The sequence below is a fragment of the Sorex araneus genome, chromosome 7 (assembly GCF_027595985.1).
Source record: "Sorex araneus isolate mSorAra2 chromosome 7, mSorAra2.pri, whole genome shotgun sequence".
NCBI classification, from domain to species: Eukaryota; Metazoa; Chordata; class Mammalia; order Eulipotyphla; family Soricidae; genus Sorex; species Sorex araneus.
The window spans coordinates 49309714-49329735 of NC_073308.1; the positions used below are offsets into that span (position 1 = coordinate 49309714).

Here is a 20022-nt window from a genome sequence, read left to right on the forward strand (position 1 = left end):
TATGCAGCTGTTAGAAAAAAGGAGGTCAATAATTTTGTAGTTAAGTGGATGGGCATGAAAAGTTTCATGCTGAGTGAAATGAGTCAGAAAGAGAGAGACAGACATAGAAAGATTGCACTCATCTATGGTATATAGAATAACAGAGTGGGAGACTAACACCCAAGAACTGTAGAAATAAGTACCAGGAGGTTGACTCCATGGCTTCGAGGCTGGCCTCACGTTCCGGGGAAAGGTCAACTCAGAGAAGCGATCACCAACTACATTGTAGTCGAAGGCCATGTGGGGGAAGGGAGTTGCGGGCTGAATGAGGGCTAGAGACTGAGCACAGCGGCCACTCAACACCTTTATTGCAAACCACAACAGCTAATTAGAGAGAGAAAACAGAAGGGAATGCCTTGCCACAGTGGCAGGGTGGGGTGGGGGGGAGATGGGATTGGGGAGGGTGGGAGGGACACTGGGTTTACGGGTGGTGGAGAATGGGCACTGGTGAAGGGATGGGTTCCCAAACTTTGTATGAGGGAAGTATAAGCACAAAAGTGTATAAATCTGTAACTGTACCCTCACGGTGATTCTCTAATTAAAAATAAATAAATTTAAAAAAAAATAAATAAATTACAAAATTAAAAAAAAAAGAAAGAAAAAAAAATAAAATCTCAGGCCTAGGACAAACGGAGACATTACTGAGATCATTTGAGAAAATCAACAATCAACGGGATGGTGATGATGATGAAGTGCTATAAAGTTAGGCTTTATGTTCTAGTTGGATTTTCACTTCTTATCTCTTTGAGGCCATAAATGACAGAAATCATTTTTCTCTCTTAAATTAGAAGAAATCACGGAAATCACGTTGAAATTTTTAATAGACAATAAAAATTTAGCTGACACATTCTTCTTTTGTTTTGTGGACCACGCTGTGTTCAGGGCTTGCTCCTGATTCTGTGCTCAAGGATCACTCCTGGAAGTGCTTAGGGAATGATGGGGAGGGTGGGGAGGCTGGTCAACCACAAGCAAGAATAGCACCTTGCCCTCTGTACTGTGTCATTAGTCCCCCAGCTGGCTCATTCTTAATACAGTGCAACATTTAGATATCTGGGAATAAAATAGAAACGTACAAATTCTTTCACATAGGAGTGGTGCTGTAGCATAAGTGTCAAGGTGTTTGATTGCACGTGGCTGACCCCTGATTGACTCTAGCCACCACCTGTGATTTCTCCCAAGTACCACTAAGAATTATCCCTGAACACGGGGCCAGAGGTAAGTCCTGAACACTGCCAAATGTCGCCTCCAAACAAATGAAAAACAATCCTTTCTGATGATCTGACTAGAGATACAAGTTACACTAGGAACACTCCCTATTATTAATAAAGTGAGCAGGCCCACATCATCTGTAAAATATTTATTTATTTATTTATGGTCTTTTAGGGTCAAACTCAGTGATGCTTAGAGGTTATTCCTGGTTCCACACTCAGGGATCATTCCTGGTGGTGCTTAAGGGGACCATATGGGATACTAGGGCTCAAACCTAGGTTGACCATGTGCAAAGCCTTAAGCTCCGTACTATCTCTTTGGTCCTGCAAAATATTTTATGACTTTTAAATTCTGCAAATTAATTTCCTTGTAGTTATTTTATATCGATTCAGCTTTTTTGTCTTTTCCACTTTATTTATTTCAAACTTTTTTTCAGGAGGTGTGCCAAAGAAGAGGTTTGAGAAAATAAACTGGAGAATCAGGCTGTGATTAGACAAGATTCTGCAGTATTCTGTAAGTTAATCTACTTTTTTCCCAGTAAACTAGACTCTTCTACAAATTACTATTTCTTTTTTCAACTTTGAATTAGAAATGGAATTTATAGTTAAAGTCAGCTTTTGTTTTATTGGAGATTCCCAGTTGTTTTTAATTTTTTTTTAATTTTTATTTTATTGAATCACCGTGACAAAAGTTACAAAGCTTTCAGGTTTAAGTCTCAGTCATATAATGATAAGCCTCCATCCCTTCACCAGTGCACCTGTTCCCCCACCAAGAACCCCAATATACCCCCCTTACCCCCCACACATCTGAGTGACTAATGACCTTCACTTTATTCTCTCTATACTTTGAATACATTCAATATCTTAGCAAAGAACTATTATTATTTGGAATTTTCACCCAACAATCAAACCTGCCGAAAAGGCATCATTTGATAGTTTGTTTTCCATTGCAGAGAATGAAAATTATAGGTTTTGGATTTCTGTTGTTTTAGCTCAGTTTACAATCTAGATGCATTTCTATAAGAAGCCACTGGGTGCCAAAATGGGTTAGTAGATCTCCCCTATCATAGTCTTTAAGGAGCAGAGGGGCTGTGTGGTGCGTGGCTGCCCCGGATCTCATCTGGGCGGAGAGCGTGCTGGTAACACCCCCATCCCATGATCTCTTGTGCGCCACGTCACTACAAACAAGTACCTCTGGGTTGTGAGTCTTAGAGAATGGCGGACGCCACATGTACGCTGCTGCTGCCGCTGCTATCTTCCCCGTATTAAGAAAGCGTTGGGAGGGAGAATCCTTCCCCCTCCCTGGGCGGCATGGGGTCGTAGCTCAGCTCACAGTCTAGATGAATTTCTATAATATAAGTCTCTGGGTGCCAAAATGGGTTAGTAGACCTCCCGAATCATAGTCTTTAAGAAGCAGAAGGGCTGTGTTGTGTACAGCTGTTTTTAATTTTTAAAGCTTTCTTTTACCTGTCTTATTGTTTCAGTGATACTAAGAAACACTTCTTCCTTAGATGAGCACTGTTTATTTGTTATCAGTTAGCAAATGTTTTAGTTCATATGTTAAGAGCTTTATCAGTTGATGAGTCGAGTTGAAGGGACAGTGCTCTAAATCATAGTTATTTATTCTTATAAATATATAAATATTTATAATATATTACATTAAAATAAATCAGTGTATTTGATTTTATCTTTGATAAATGGGCGATATGTTCCATAAGAGTAACTAATAATGACCATCTTTAGAAAATGCGTATCTTATTGCCAAGACTTAATATTAAAAACTTATAATACCTGTAATGATGAAATACATGGTAATAATTATGGTGCATGATAATCTAATCCTCATACATTTCACATGATGCAAAGCAAACAAAATGTTTTCTGAACTAAATTTGCATTCATTTCATTTGAAAGGTGAGAAATTTTCCTTCCTCCCCTCCCTCCCTCCCTCCCGCTCACTCCCTCTCTTCTTCTCTCTATTTTTCCCTCCCTCTCTTTTTTCTTCCTTCCTTCCTTCCTTCCTTCCTTCCTTCCTTCCTTCCTTCCTTCCTTCCTTCCTTCCTTCCTTCCTTCCTTCCTTCCATCCTTCCTTCCTTCCATCCTTCCTTCCTTCCTCCCTCCCTTCCTTCCTTCCTTCCATCCTTTCTTCCTTCCTTCCTTCCTTCCTTCCTCCCTTCCTTCCTTGTTTTTGTTTTTTGAGTCACAACATACAGTGCTCAGGGTTTACTCTTCGCTCTGCATTCAAGGGCTGCTCCTGGTGAGCTGAAAGTGACTATATGGGATGCAGGGATCAGACACAGGTTAGCAGCATACGTTCTACTGAAGGAATAATGTATGTCATTTATTTTGACTTTTGCAGCTGCTTATATACTTCTTATTTTGGTTTCTTTGGTGTGGGGGTCTGCTAAGCAATGCTCAGTGTTCAGTGCTGCCTGGGGTCTCTCCTGCATCACTAGGTCAACCAGGTTGATTGTTTAGCACTAAGGCTCGAGTAGTTAAGGTTTGGGAGGCCATATACAACCAGGGTGGTCCTGCATTTTTGTCTAACTTCTATAGGGTCTCCTTCCTCTCCTTTTATTTTCTGTCCTTTGTTGTTAATCATTCAGATGCTAATTTTCACTGAAGACAAAATAATAAGCATTCACCCCTCATCTCAGGTACACAGGAGGAGCACTGTAGCACTGTAGCACTGTCGTCCTGTTGTTCATAGATTTGTTCGAGTGGCCACCAGTAACGTCTCCATTGTGAAACTTGTTTCAGTTTTTGACATGTCGAATATGCCACGAGGAGCTTGCCAGGCTCTGCCATGTGGGCAGGATACTCTAAGTAGCTTTTCAGGCTCTCTGAGAGGAATGGAGGAATCAAACCCAGGTTGGCCACGTGCAAGGCAAACGTCCTCACCCCTGTTCTATTGTTCCAGTCCACACAGGAGGAGCAATAGTTAAAAAAAGACATACTTCAGTATCTATAATGAGTGACACAATAGTCATACTAATCTTCATCAAGCACATCTTATCACCCTCCTATACTTGAACAACTAAATTGGTTACAAATATGGTGACATGAATACATGCAGAGGTTAAACATTTTAGAAACTCTTTAGTAATTTGAATACTGATACCATTTCTAAAAGTTAATGAAAGTGGTGGAGAATAATATATTAAAAAAGGAGAAAAATTATAAAAATATGTATCACATAATGAAAAACATTTTGTAGAATAATAACAAAAATCCTTCTAAAATTTAAACTATGGAATAGCAATTCCCCAAAACCTTATAAACTTATAAATTGTGTGTAAAATATTATATGTGGTTCATTCATGTTGAATAATACTTTTCTATTAGAATTTAAAAGAATCCTCCTGTTTCCCCTTCAGTTAGTCCCTCCAAGTCTCAGAAATTCAAGTTGGGACCATGGAGATATTACTGGATGTTAGATTAGAAAATTGCAAGAGAAAATTTCAAGAATCATTATTTTGTTTGGCCATATTTATTTATTTATTTATTTATTTTGCTTTTTGGGTCATACCTGGTGATGCCCAGGGGTTACTCCTGGCTCTGAACTCAGGAATCACACCTGGCAGTGCTCAGGGGACCATATGGGATGCTGGAATCAAACCCCGGTCGGCCGCGTGCAAGGCAAACACCCTACCCGCTGTGCTATTGTTCCAGCCCCTGGCCATCTTTATTTTTGACCACACTTCTCTTTGTCATTCTTAGCACTTACTTATTTCTTTACCTATATAAAATGTAGAATATATGAAGAAATTATATTAGAATTACAGTTATTTAAAATTCTCGGACTTTGTGTTTAGTATTTTTTATTTATCCACTCATCTCCTTTAAGATGCTTGGTTATCTGGATAGTTTGGCCATTGCAAAAGAGAGTTTGAAGAAATATTGCGAAGTAACTGACCATCGATATTCACATAAATGTGTTTTATGTAAATATGTGCTCTCATATTTATATATGAGTTCTTGTAGAAGGTTACCAGTTGTTTATTTGTAGTTAAATCAACTACAATAATAATAAATTTGGACAATTGTCAGTTTAGATATCCATGCGAGGAAAACTTTTAAGCACTGGAAAAAATAGAAATTCATTTTTTAATTATAAATGATCTTTTAAAGCAAAAACAATCCTATATGCAGGGAAAATCTTAGAGGAAAAACTACTAATTGATACATAAAACTTTGAAGCCTAGAATTGTATGGTTATAAATTAGTGTTTGTTTTATATTCTGTAATAAGTCATAGATTCAATTACTATTGGCTTTGCTTTTTTTATGAGACCATCTAAAGTAGGAAATTAACTGTTTTTTTAAGGCACCACCTGCTCAGTTTTGGCCCTCGTTGAGTAACTGTCCAGTCCTTAATGGAGAATTGAAACAGTGTCTCTAAGACTGTAAAGGATGATCAATGTAGAACTTCAGCCATTGAAATGAAGATTTTACCTGGGAGCTATACTCATTTTCTAGACATGTCATTTAAACAAATGTTTTCATGAGATTCTTTTTAAAGTGACAGATTTCAAGCTCAGCTATAGCACAAGGACTAAGACACTGGCCTTGCATGCCATAGGAGTAGTTTCCAGCCTTATTGTTCAGACCCAAACCTCAGTCTCCAAACAAACTTGCAACAGTTTTATGTGTGCACCCCTTTACTGCTGCTTTCTTAAGGCAACACTATGCTTTATAATATAATACACTCAATAGAGATTAAATTAGTATGTGGTAGACCATGAATTATTTTGGCTTAGCACTATCTTGAGATTACAATATTTTTATTTAAAAACTGAAAAAAAAACTTTTAGAAACTCTACCATCTGAAACTTGGTAGAGACAAACTCAATATTTTTTAAATTATTTTTAATTTAAGAGATCTGTTTAAGTGAATTCTGGGGGAGGAGTCTTGTGTGGATTTAAAAGAGGTTTAATATATGAACATTGCTTCCAATTTGTCATAATTTCATTGTAGAGAAAAATCAATTATACAGAAATTAAATGTAGAATTAAATTGACTAAAAATAATATTTTTAATTACTTTCTGACTTGCCACAGTGTTTCATATCTCTCCTTTATATGCCTTTTACTTCAAACAGATATGAGAGTGGGGGAAGCTAATAAATTAGTGAAGTTCTTTAACAAATTAATGTTGTTAAAGTCGAGGTCTGAAAATATAGGTAAAATTTCGAGGGATACGACAGTTCTACTAAATAGATAGAATAAAAATAATAAGAATGGACCTCTGAGATGTGATCCCGGGGGCCGCATGCGTGTGTGGCCTCTCCGCAGCTGCACGAGCGTGAATCCAGACCCAGCAAAACCTCTTTTGGCATGGGCAACTCCTCGCAGAATGTCTCCAGCCTGAGAACTAAGCCTCGGCCCCGTGCCCGCCCAGGAGGGGAAAGGTATTTCTCTCTCTCTCTCTCCTCTCTCCTCTCTCCTCTCTCCTCTCTCCTCTCTCCTCTCTCCTCTCTCCTCTCTCCTCTCTCCTCTCTCCTCTCTCCTCTCTCCTCTCTCCTCTCTCCTCTCTCCTCTCTCCTCTCTCCTCTCCCCTCTCCCCTCTCCCCTCTCCCCTCTCCCCTCTCCCCTCTCCCCTCTCCCCTCTCCCCTCTCCCCTCTCCTCTCTCCTCTCTCCTCTCTCCTCTCCCCTCTCCCCTCTCCTCTCTCCTCTCTCCTCTCTCCTCTCTCCTCTCCCCTCTCCCCTCTCCCCTCTCCTCTCTCCTCTCTCCTCTCTCCTCTCTCCTCTCCCCTCTCTCCTCTCCCCTCTCCCCTCTCCTCTCTCCTCTCTCCTCTCTCCTCTCTCCTCTCTCCTCTCTCCTCTCTCCTCTCTCTCTCCCCTCTCCCCTCTCTCCTCTCTCCTCTCCCCTCTCTCCTCTCCCCTCTCCCCTCTCCTCTCTCCTCTCTCCTCTCTCCTCTCTCCTCTCTCCTCTCTCCTCTCTCCTCTCTCTCTCCCCTCTCCCCTCTCTCCTCTCTCCCCTCTCCCCTCTCTCCTCTCTCCTCTCTCCTCTCTCCTCTCTCCTCTCTCCTCTCTCCTCTCTCCTCTCTCCTCTCTCCTCTCTCCTCTCTCCTCTCTCCTCTTTCCTCTCTCCTCTCTCTCTCTCTCCTCTTTCTCTCTCTCCTCTTTCTCTCTCTCCGGGGATGAAGGGCACAGTGTACGCCATATTATGACCTAAGCCTGAAAAATTGTAATCTTCCACATGGTGATTTAATAAAGTAAAAATTTTATTTTAAAAAAATAAGAATGATTTAAGATTTTTACGTTGTTATGACAGATCCCGATTTAGAGGGTTAGAGGGACTTTTGATTTTTTTCAGAGGCATCACAGTTTGCAATAGTATTAAATTTGTCATTTTATAGTTGGTAAAAATGAGTAGTGGAAGCAATGCTAAGTAGATAGGAGTGATCCAAATCCCAGAATTTCGTCACTGTGCGGATAGCATCCACTCTGCTCTGAGGCAGAGGAGACTGCAATGGAACACTGTTATCAATTCTTAGCAGATATGTACAAACAGGAAAGGGGAAAGAACAAAGAGAATGCATTTATAACGCTGATTAAATAAAACATATTTGAAAAGTGGGAACAAAATGTAGGCATTTGGAATGGAGGGGTAGGGTAAACTTTGTAATAATGGTGTATGAGGTTAGATCTGCTTAGAAATATCGACTTATTTTTTAAGGCTTCTATCATTACTTATACTTTTATGTGAAGCACATACTTTTGCTATTTCTTGAAAGATATGCTTGGTATTTTTATAGTAAAAAATGTGTCATTTATGTGTATCTCTCTTTTGATTTTGTGTTGACTCTGAACTTCTTTTACTAAAAATAAATCCTTACATGAATTTTAGGAGCTTATAGGATGTTTAATAAATATTAATTTATTTTAGAGGAGTTCTACCCACATAAAGTTCAGATTTAGGGGCTGGAGCAATAGCACAGTGGGTAGGGCATTTGCTTTGCATGTGGCCGACCTGGGTTCTATTCCCAGCATCCCATATGGTCTCCCAGCACCACAGGAGTAATTCCTGAGCATAGAGCCAGGAGTAACTCCTGTGCATTGCCTGATGTGACCCAAAAGCAAAAAAAAAAAAAGTTCAGATTAATACTTAGGAATAATTATGTTACCAATTGGGCTGGAGCGATAGCACAGCAGATAGGGCATTTGTCTTGCACGAAGCCCACCTGAGTTCGATTCCTCTGTCTCTCTGGGAGAGCCCGGCAAGCTACCAAGAGTATCTCTCCCTCACGGCAGAGCCCAGCAAGCTACCTGTGGCATATTCAATATGCCAAAAACAGTAACGAGTCTCACTTGGAGACGTTAACTGGTGCCCACTCAAGCAAATCAATGAGCAACGAGATGACAGTGATACAGTGATGTTGCCAATTGTTCATTAAAAAACATCAAGAACCCTTTTTTTTTCCTTTTCTTAATAGGGGCCAATTCTAGGGAAATCGGGGGTAAAGGGGACCAATCTTGGGGATGCTTGTATAGTGATGTGTGCTGATGCTTGAGTTTGGTGCTGCGTGCTATTCACATATGCAAGGATATGGGATCCCCTAAGCTTCACCAAGGAGTGCTCAGGGGTATGCAGTGGCAAGGATGGAAATGGAAATGTGGGCCTCAGGTTTGCTCATTATGATTCCTAATCATTGATTTCTCTCTAACTCAAGCAATACTTTTTTAAACTATGGATATTTTCTAACAATCAAGTGTATTTGATTCTTCATTTTATCTAGTAATGTTCTTATTTTTTCTAGGATTCAGAAGGAGAGAACAATAATGTGTTGTGGCCTAGACATTTTATTTGTTGATGTGCTTATTTACACTAGGAATCCATTTACTATGTAGTTAGAAGTAATTTAGTTCCTGGGAGAAGATTAAAGTGTGTTTGTACTGCAATTTTAAAAAAATAAATAGAAACTAGCTATTTAAATAGGATTTGTAGAATACATAAAGAATATGTGCAAGAAAATAGAATAGACGTATAGATGTATTCTGAAGGATGTTGTTATAAAAGAAATTTGCCTATAAATGGATGGACATGGAGTGTATCATGCTGAGTCAAATGAGTCAAAAAAAGAGGGACAGATACAGAATGACTACGTTCATTTGTGGTATATTAAAAATATAGATAGTAGAAGATGGAGATCCATGGCTAGGGAAAACGGGGGTTTGTAGGACTGGTCGATGGTCGGAACTAACCACAAGGGTGTGTGGGACTGAGGGTAGGTAAGATAGAGAAAAAACCAGTATGACAATAATGGCAGGGAATGATCATGCTGGACAAGATCTGAGGGTTAGAAGTAGGTAAAAAAAAGTAGGTAAAGGGATATTCTTGATAACCTTTCAGTATCAATATTGCAAACCACAAAGCACAATGCCGAGGGGCGGGGAGAGGGGGAGAGGGAAAGGGGGAAAAGTGCCTGCCGTTGAGGAAGATAGGAGTGCAAGATGATGGAAGGGAACCTGGGGACACTGGCAACGGGAAATGTAAACTGGTGGAGGGATGGGTGTTGGAACGCTGTTTGACTAAAACCTAATCATGAACTGCTTTGTAAGGGTCTATCTCACAGTGACTCAAATAAAAGTATCACTGTATCACTGTATCACTGTCATCCTGTCATCCCATTGTTCATCGATTTGCTCAAGCGGGCACCAGTAGCATCTCCATTGTGAGACTTATTGTTACTGTTTTTGGTATATTGAATATGCCACGGATAGCTTGCCAGGCTCTCCGAGGTGGGCGAAGGAATCGAATCCAGGTCGGCCATGTGCAAGGCAAACGCCCTAGCCGCTGTGCTATTGATCCAGGCCCAATAAAAAAGTAAATCACGAATCACAAATCACAAAATCCCGTTAATCACCGATTTCTTGGGCGGGCTCAGTAACATCTCATTTCGTCCTTTCCCTGAGATCTTAGAAGTCTATCTCAACTCGGTCCTCCTAATGATGTTGCACTGGGGGCTCTTCAGGGTCAGGGGAATGAGATACAGCTTGTTACTGAATTTTGCATATGAATACACCATGGGAAGCTTGCAAGGCTGTCCCATGTGGGCAGTAAACACTTAGAAGACTGCAAGTTTCTCCCAGAGGGAGAAGTACGCTAAAGATATCGCTTCTGAGAGCTTGCTTTTAAGTGTCTCTCTGGATGTTGGCCGTTAATGGTATTATAGACACCTGGGTTCCTCTGCTGGTACCTTCATGCATGAGGCCTGTCCGAATGTGTGGAGAGGGGCCTCCAGCATGGCTGTAGCTAGGTTCTGGTGGTCTTCGGCCGCCGGGAACCCTGCTCAGGGTGGGGAGGGAAGCTGGAGCCGATCCCCTCCGAGGGGCCCTGGGGAAGACAGCCAGGCGTGTGGGCAAGAGACTCTGCATCACTCTCTTCTGGGAGCTTGCTTTTAAGTCTCTCTCTGGATGTTGGCCGTTGATGGAATTACACACACCTGGATTCCTCTGCCAGTACCTTCATGCATGAGGCCCGTCTGAACATGTGGAGAGGGGCCTCCAGCATGGCTGTAGCTAGGTTCCGGTGGTCTTTGGCCACCGGGAACTCTGCTCAGGGTGGGGGGGAAGCTGGAGCCCATCCCCTCCGAGGGGCCCTGTGGAAGACAGCCAGGCGTCCTAATAATAAATAATTATTAAGATCAAAAATAAAGAATGAATAAATAACTTGATGATCTCTAAGTGCTAATGAAGAACAATTTAAAATAACAATGTTTAGGGATTAAAGAAATGGGACAGCAGGTAAGGTACTTGCCTTGCTGACCTGAGTCAATCCCAGGAATCCCATATAGTCCACAGAGCCCACCAGAAGTGATCCCTGAGTACAGAGCCAGGGGTAAGTAAGTCCCGAGTAACACTGGGTATGGCCGAAAAAACATTTTAAAAAAAGCAAAATTATACCCTCCTCTGTTTTGTAGTTACATTTTAAGTGGATCTGGAAGGTTTTTGATATTTTTCCAAGTAGATTCTTTGGAAATTGCTGGCATCCGATTTTGATAGTTGACAATAGCAATTTCATGAATACAAACTCTTTTTCTCTTTTCTTTATTTTTAATTAAATCACCGTGAACTACAGACTTACAAAAGTATTCATGGTTGGGTTTCAGTCATACAGTGTTCCAACACACAACCCTCCAGTGGTGTAGATTCCCAAACCCTGATGCCCCCACTTTCCCTCCCTCTACCCTCCCTTCAGCCTCTCTCTATGACAGGCACTTGCTCTTCTCTCTCTCTCTGTCTGTCTCCCTGTCTGTCTCTCTGTCTCTCTGTCTCTCTCTCTCATGCTCTTTCTCGCTCTCTCTCTCATTCTCTGTCTCTTTCCTTTTGGGCTTTATGGTTTGCAATAGAGATACTGAGAGGTTATCATCTTTGTTTCTTTTTCTATTTTCAGAATGCAGTTATTTTCCAGAGTGATCATTTCCAACTATCTTTGTCATAGAGGTCCCTTCTCTATCCCAATTTCCTTCTCTCCCTGAATTTGATGCAGGCTTCCAAACATGGATCAATCTTCCTGGCCCTTGTTTCTACTGCTTTTGGGTATTAGTCTCATATTGTCACTGTCATCCCGTTGCTCTTCTATTTGCTTGAGTGGGCACCAGTAATGTCTCCATTGTAAACTTGTTGTTACTGTTTTTGGCATATCGAATACACCATGGGTAGCTTGCCAGGTTCTGCCGTGCAGGCAAGATTCTCTCGGTAGCTTGCCGGGCTCTCTGAGAGGGACAGAGGAATCAAACCCGGGTTGGCTGCGCTGCGTACAATGCACATGCCCTACCCGCTGTGCTATTGCTCCAGCCCAGTCTCATGTTATGTTTTTTAAAATATTCTGAAGGGAGTCTAGTCATTATATATCTATCTCTTTCCTTCTGCCTCATTTCACTCAGCATGATACTCTCCATGCCCATCCATTTATAAGCACATTTCATAACTTTATTTTTCCTAACAGCTGCATAGTATTCCAATTTGTAGATGTACCATAGTTTCTTTAGCCCGTCATCTGTTATCAGGAACTCCAGTTGTTTCCAGATTCTGGCTATTGTGAATAGTGTTGCAGTGAATATAGACTGCAAATTTATTTTCTAAGCAGAGTTTTTGGGCCCCTGGGGTAGAAGTGAATTTTTGAATTATATGGAAGCTCAACCCTAGACTTTTTATTTTGAGGAATGCTCATATTGTTTTCTAAAAGGGTTATGCCAGTCCACATTCCCATCACCAGTGGATGACAGTCTCTTTCTCGCCTACATTCATACCAATATTGGTTATATTAGTTCTTTTTTATGTGTGTTAATCTCACTGGTATTCATTGGTGTTTGTAATTACATTTTCCTGATGCAGATCATTTTTCTTAAGCCTTTTGTTCATCTGTATATCTCTTTTTATGAAGTTTCTGTTTATATTTCCTCCAAACCTTTATTTTTGTAGGTTGTTTATTATTCTTTCTTCTGTAAAGTAATACTAATGCCATTCTATTTATCAGATGAACTAAAGACAAATGGGGAAATATTATCTTCCAGTTTGTGTAGTGCATTTTTATTCTGGTCTTAATATATATACATATATATGTATATATATATATATTTAGTGTGGCACAGAAGCTTCTTAGTTCCATGTTTTCAGGTGTTTTCATCTTTACTTTTTTTTTAAATGGCCACTGACATTAAATCCTTGGAGATATTTTTAGATTCTGTGTCATGAATAGATCAAATTCTGCTGGTATTTATATAAATAATCTTCTCACACACACATAAACAGCCAAAGCAATTCTAGGGAAAATATAATAGGAATCGTTTTTTTTTCCAAATTTAAAGTATACATATGTAGTACTTAAAATACTGATACTGGAATAAGAACATATTCTCAGACTAATGGAACAGAATTGAGTTCACAGAGACAAATCATCAGGTATATATGTATAGTTAATCTTTGCTAAAGAAACCAAAATGCTTGAAGTGGAGCAAGAAAATAATGGTGCTGGGGAAACTGATCAGTCACATATTAAATAGTTTTACATATGTACATCTTGTTCAAAATTATGTCTATATAATAATGTCCTCATAGTAATAGAATAAACAGTTTGATATCAACTATTTTTTGGCAAAGTCTCATTTTCACCAAGAAGTATTCTAGAAGTTGTGATAACAGACTCAATTTTATGGGGCATATTAAGAAGCAGTAAAAACTCAAAAGATCTTAGTATACTATAAACATTTACATCATTTTTTGAATTAAAAAAATAGTTCATGTTCTTGGTATAGTGTTGGACAATTAAATGTATCAAAGAAAAATCAAATATAAACATACTAAATTCAGTCACTACCTAGCCTTTAAAATACTTTTATGTGTTTTCTTTTTAGCTTGGCATTTATTTATTTTAATAGAGTTAGGATTATGGATTTTAGCTTTCTTTTTTAACTAAGGTTTGCAAAGTATCAGACTCCTTAAAGTTTTTACAACTCTTTCATTTGCACAATATTATGTTAAAGGATTGAATAATTTAATGTGCTCTTAATTTTATGTCGTTTCATGTTTATTAGAATACTCTTGCGTAGTACAAATACATATTTTAAAAGTGACACCAAGCTTTCTCACCATTTGCTCACTTTGTTTCTCAATCCCCTTTCACCCTAGATTCCACTGCCTCAATGGCACTGGGGCTGCTTTTCAGTTGGAGTATTTATCTTCTGAAAAATCGAGCATTTGTTTATTCCTCCATCTTCACTGTAATTGGGTTAGTGACATCATTTAACATCACTGCCAATTCCCTAATTCTGGGCATTCAGTTCTCCCATTAGCCCCAGCAGCCGACCTCCACTACCCCACCATTGCCATGCTCCAGACCACTTTCCACGTATTCCTGGACTGCCATGTGACACATCATCATAAAGGGAAATATATATATATATATATATATATGCCTCTCAGAGAGCCCTGCAAACCACCAAGAGTATCCCTCCTGCATGGAAGAGCCTGGCAAGCTCCCTGTGGCATACTCAATATGCCAAATACAGTAGCAATTATAGGTCTCATTCCCTTGTCCCTGAAAAGAGCCTCCAATAATTGGGAAAAATGAATAAGTAGAGGCTGCTAAAATCTCAGGGTAGAGATGAAATGGAGACGTTACTGGCACCCACTTGAGTAAATCGATGAACAATGGAATGACAGGGTGACAGGGTGAATGCATTAAACCTTTTTAAACATCATGCCAGACCCCTTCTTAACAACATGTGCAAAAATCAAATCAAAATGGATAAGTACCCTGATATCAGACCTAACGTTATAAATTATATTGATGAAAACATAGCATTAAAAATATCCTAATTTTAAAAATTACTTTTACCATTTTGCTTAGTGGTGGTTGATAAAAAAATATAAGCTATGAACATAAACCTACAGATACGTGATGAATGGCATGAGAAGAATTCAGAACTTGAATATTGTATCAAAATAAACAAGCAGACACTCTTGTCAAAAAATCTATAGCAGTTTAGCTTCTATGATTAGATTCACCTTTTCTAAATGAAAGAATGGCAGTTCATAAAGAAAAATGGTTTTTATTCCTGTGCCTGGAGGTGCCAGGGGTTCCCAATAGTTACCTGTTTTATCAGTTCAATGCAAGAGCCTAAGGATGGGTTTCCACTTAGGTCTGTGGTGCTGGGGATTACCTGGTCCATCTGGGCAGAGCCCAGGGTTCCTTCTGAGCTGTATCTGCTAATGCTTGGGAGATCATGTAGTGCTGACAAGCAAACTAGCATCCACCCTAACTGCTGTACTATTTCTGGCCCTACTATTGTTATTCAAACCACAATTTCTGTCAAGTACCAGTCTGACTTTTGTATTGTCCTTTGATAGACATCTTGAAAGAAGCTGAAATGCAATTGCAAAAGGAAGTAAAGTGATTATGACGGTTTTATTAACATCTACTAACACAAACAACAACAAAATAGAATCATCTTGGTGGGATGATAGTTGGTGGCTTGATTCTTCATTATGTTGGGCTTGATTCTTCATTATCTTGAACAGCAAGTGTCTCCAGCTAGCTTAAGAAGTGTTTTATGATAGACAAGTCATAAATAAAGTTTTAACAGGTGCCTGAAGGGCAGTCATTTTTCATGCATAACTGAAAATGTAGCTCTTTACCATCGATATTAGCATGTTTAAAGCAAAGGTAATACCTTGTGAAAATTTAAAAGTTTGCAAGCCTGCACAAGTAATAGTACAGAGAATAATACAATAACCTCACATGCAGCTGACCTGGATTCAATTCCCAGCATCCCTGATGGTCCTAGAACACCACCAGGAGTGAGTCCTAGGTACAGAGTCAGAAGCAAACCCTAATCATTGCTGCAGGGGCTCCCCTGCCAAAATTATTTTAAGTTTGTATTTATTTAGACAATATGTTGCATATGCACTATGTACCATTCTATCACCAAATGTTGAAATACAGATGGAAATATTTTGTTCAGAAATACTCAGTATTTAAGCTCTAAGTAAAGTATATAATGCTGAAAATCTTATGTTTTCAGTTTAAATATTGGATAGAAGATCTTGAAGATAGATTGCATGCCATCAACACAGTAAACCATTACATTTACTCTCAGCAAGTTTATTTGATTAAAACCTTATTCTGATTATTTACTAGATAAAACCTAGAATCCAAGTGCCGGATACAAAATGTGTGCATTTCTTCTGCTCTTTATTTTGTCATTCATTGGAGAAATTTTGTTATTTGGAGTTAAGCTTTTAATACCTCAAAGCAGAATAGCAATTTCCTGTGTTAATATGAATGACTAACTGTAAAAGCACATTTCTGAAAGAAAAATGTAGATGTTTTGTAGTGTTTTGAAAGAAAAATGTAGATAAAAAAATTGTAGTGAAAGAAAAATGTAGATGTTTTGTAGTGTTTGGTGGGGAATCAAGACCAAGATAATGAACAACAATTCCAAAAACAGCAAAATTTTATCATTAGTTATTTAGAGTTCATCAGTGGGTCTCTCTTAGACCTGCATTTCTCAATCTTTAAAAAAAAATATTATTAATATTTCCGGGGGACACGTCTTGTGGAAGTCAATGTGGAGGTTTCGTTCTGTTCAGCAGGGAGAACCCTTCGTGGGGCTGAGAAGGGGACGCAACTGAATGAACAGATGCAGAGCCCGGAGGAGGGAGAAAAGGCGTTTATTCTATGGCAGTTACAATATTTATACCTCCCTGCTGGGAGGAGGTGGTATAGAATGCATGCCAGGACCCCCAATAGAAATGCAGGGTGTGGCACGGGCTTTAGCTAGTAATAAACAAATGCTGATAGGTGTTGCATGGGGTTAGCTAGTGATAAACAAATAGTGACAGGATAAGATCAGTAAAGTAAAATGGCTCCCTACAACATCTGATAGTGCTCAGAGCTGACTCCTGGCTCTTTGCTGAGAGATCATTCCAGATAGGGTTCTGAGGACCATATCTATAGGCAGGGATCAAACCTGGGCCAATAATATGAAAAATAAGCACCTTACCTTATACTAGCTCTCAAGATCTTTTCTCGGGGGCGGGGGGGGTGGTTCTTGGTGGTGGAATATGTGCACTGGTGAAGGGATGGGTGTTCGAGCATTATGTAACTGAGACTTAAGCCTGAAAGCTTTGTAACTTTCCACATGGTGATTCAATTAAAAAAATAAAAATACATACATAAATAAAAAGAAATGAAAAGAAAAAACAATAAAGGTCATTGAAACAAAAAATAAAATAATAAAAAAAATTAAAAAAAGATTGTTTCCCAACCTTTTTCTGGCCATACTCTCCTTTGGGTCTTGTTTCCTTCCTGTGAGCATCTGCTATCATCTCTTATAGCCTTACTACTTGTCTTTTTTGCCCTCTCTTATTTATGCATTTCTCACCTGTGACCCCCCTTAAAATATCCTAGAGGCTATAGACATCTCAGTTGAGAAAAGTTGCACTAGGAGAGATAATAGTTTCCTCCTTTTGGTCATATTTTCTCTCAAATTTCTCACCATATCTTTTCTCCTTGGACATCAATGGTAGACAGTTTAGATTCTCAATTCTCATTGCTTATAAAGTCACTTATATACATATGTAGACATATAATCTACATGTATTTCTAAAATGATAAATTAAGAAACCATAGTGATAAAATTTCCTTCGAATAATTTCTTTGTTCAAAGGTAGTTTCTTTTAAATGTGACAAACTAATTTGTTTCCTCAGTATAATTAACAGCTGTGACTCACTATTTCATTTGTCTTAACAATTTGATTAACAATTTCACCTTTTGTCCTGCTCTGACATGATACTGAAAAAGGTTTTATGCATCATTGCTTCTTAATATGCCTCATAAAATTGAGTCTGTTATAGCAGCTTCTAGAACACATCTTGGTGAAAATGAGACTTTGCCAAACATAGAGTTGATCTCCAACTATTTTTTTCTGTTATCATGAGTACATTACTAACATGGACATAATTTTGACAAAGAGATATATAAAACTATCAAAAATTTAGAAAGCCTTTTAGAAACAGATAATTGTTCTACGTAACCCAAATGTTATTAATATTAAAGTTTCTAACATTTTGACTTCTGTATAAACAAACTTAGTTCCTTACAAATGTATTTGTAGGTATAATAGTCAATAAGTAATTATTGACCAGGAGGACTGGTAACTTTTGATTTAATTAATTAATACATGAATAAATTTTTTAATAAATTTGCTAAAATACTATCTGCTAGTTATTTATTTTGCCATTTTCTGAAAATTTTCTGAATTGTGCAGCTTGTACAAGTCGGACCTTTATTTATTCTGAGAACACTTGTTTTATACTGTCTTTTGTAGTTTGAGAAGACTGTGAATCAAACCATTGCTGATTAAGGCATGATAGCACTCTTGTCTCATTGTTCATCAATTTGCTCGAGGGGTCACCAGTAATGTCTCCTTTGTGAGGCTTGTTGCTGTTTTTGGCATATCGAATATGCCACAGGTAGCTTGTCAGGCTCTGTCGTGTGGGTAGAATACTCTTGGTAGCTTGCCGGGCTCCCCGAGAGCGACGGAGGAATTGAATCCGGGTCGGCCACATGCAAGGCAAACGCCCTACCCACTGTGCTATCACTCCAGTCCTGTTGATCAAAACATACAGACATTTGACTAAGGTTTAATGATTCTCCATACAAAGTCCTGCATTGTTCCTAATCCAAATGCTGTCTGCTAGAGTGAATATTTTCTAGGTTTTTTTTTATATATTTTTCACTTTTGCATTACTATGATTTTCAACACATAGTAATAGGCTTTCGTGCATACAGTGTTTCAGCAGCACAACCATTGGTGGGGGTTATTGTTCCATATCAATTTCAGTAGTATTTGACTGAAAAGTGTCATGGGTACCCTTAAAGGGACCACATTGAGTTTGAATAATGCTTTGGGGAGTATCAACATTCAACCTTACAACCTTCACCAGAGTTCCGGTCTCTCTGCCCCTCTCCATTCGTATCTCCAAGTACCTACCTCTCCTCACCCCTTCCGCACATTTCTTGCTTTGCTCAGTCCTATATACCAGTTCTCATGTTCCCTTGCCTTTGACCATTTGTGATTTCCTGATTGTTTCTTTATATTCACATGAGAGAAGTCATTCTGTATCTTCTACATTTTAACAATGTTTTATACTTAAAAGCAATGATTTACAGTTGCTTCAGGCATTCAGTGTACAAACACCCCTCCAACCACCAGTGTGACCTTCCCTTCACCAGTCCCCAGGTCTCCAACCAGCCCTAAAGCCTGCCCCTCTGAACAGGCACAGAATAGTTTATTACTATAAACTATTACTATAAACTATAAAATATTAATTTATTACTATAACACTATAGTGTTATTACAACACACACTAAAATAAGAATTACTCTTGCATTACTAATTCTCTTTGAAGTGGGGAGTTCTGAATGGACTTAGCTAGGTGGTACATGCATGTTCTTTCTCTGAGATTGTACAAACATGTTCGCTCTATCAGATGGCACAGGCATGCTGCCTCTCTGAAGGTTCACATGCACGCTGTCTCTCAGAGGTTGTGCGTGTACTCATGTGTTTTCCCTGAGGGTGCACATGCATGTTATCTCTCTGAGGTTGCACATGCGTACTGGCCCTCAGCGTGCACACGCTTGCTGGTTCTCTAAGATTGTACATCTGTGGTGTCAGAACACTTGGCTGCACTGATCATTTTGGTTGCCCACATTGGCATCCCCCAGACCCCAAACCTGTCCTGTTAGCAGCCACAAAATAATTTACTTGATACTGCTTATTACAAGAAATTTTCAGAAGATAGATTTGTGAAAAGCATTGTTTTGTTTTTGTTTGGGGACCATACTCAATGATACTCGGGGGTTCTGCCTGGCTCTGTGCTCCATAGTTACGCCTAATGGTGCCTGGAGAAACATACGGGGTGCTGGGGATAGAACTCAGATTGACCATGTGCATGACAAGGACCCTACTTCTTGTTCTCTCTCTTTGGCATCCTATAAAAGGCAATTTGTGACCATTGTTATAAGTCACAATGGTGTTACTAAAGTCAATGTCTGAGGATTTACTCAGCTGGTTGACGCTAGCTGAGCCTTCTGTGTTAATGCCGCATTTACTAAGAATGATGGTCAACACAAATTTCCCGTCAAATTTGGCATGTTCCTACTGGGATGTCAACACTACAAAATTTGGAGGTGTTGTCCCAGGACCGCAATGGTTTGGAGGCTTGGCACATGAGGAGGTTTAGTTGTGGAGCCGGGCCATT

At 39.2% G+C, this 20022-nt stretch overlaps 1 protein-coding gene across 2 annotated transcripts in view; it reads left to right on the forward strand.

Moving 5' to 3' along the window:
• MARCHF1 (membrane associated ring-CH-type finger 1) overlaps window positions 1-20022 on the forward strand; it is an 830879-nt gene that overhangs the window by 262827 nt on the left and 548030 nt on the right. For both annotated transcript variants that reach the window (XM_055144580.1, XM_055144581.1), the window contains exon 2: window positions 1685-1761. The gene's annotated coding sequence lies outside the window, so the exon portion shown is untranslated. The remainder of the gene's footprint in view (window positions 1-1684; window positions 1762-20022) is intronic.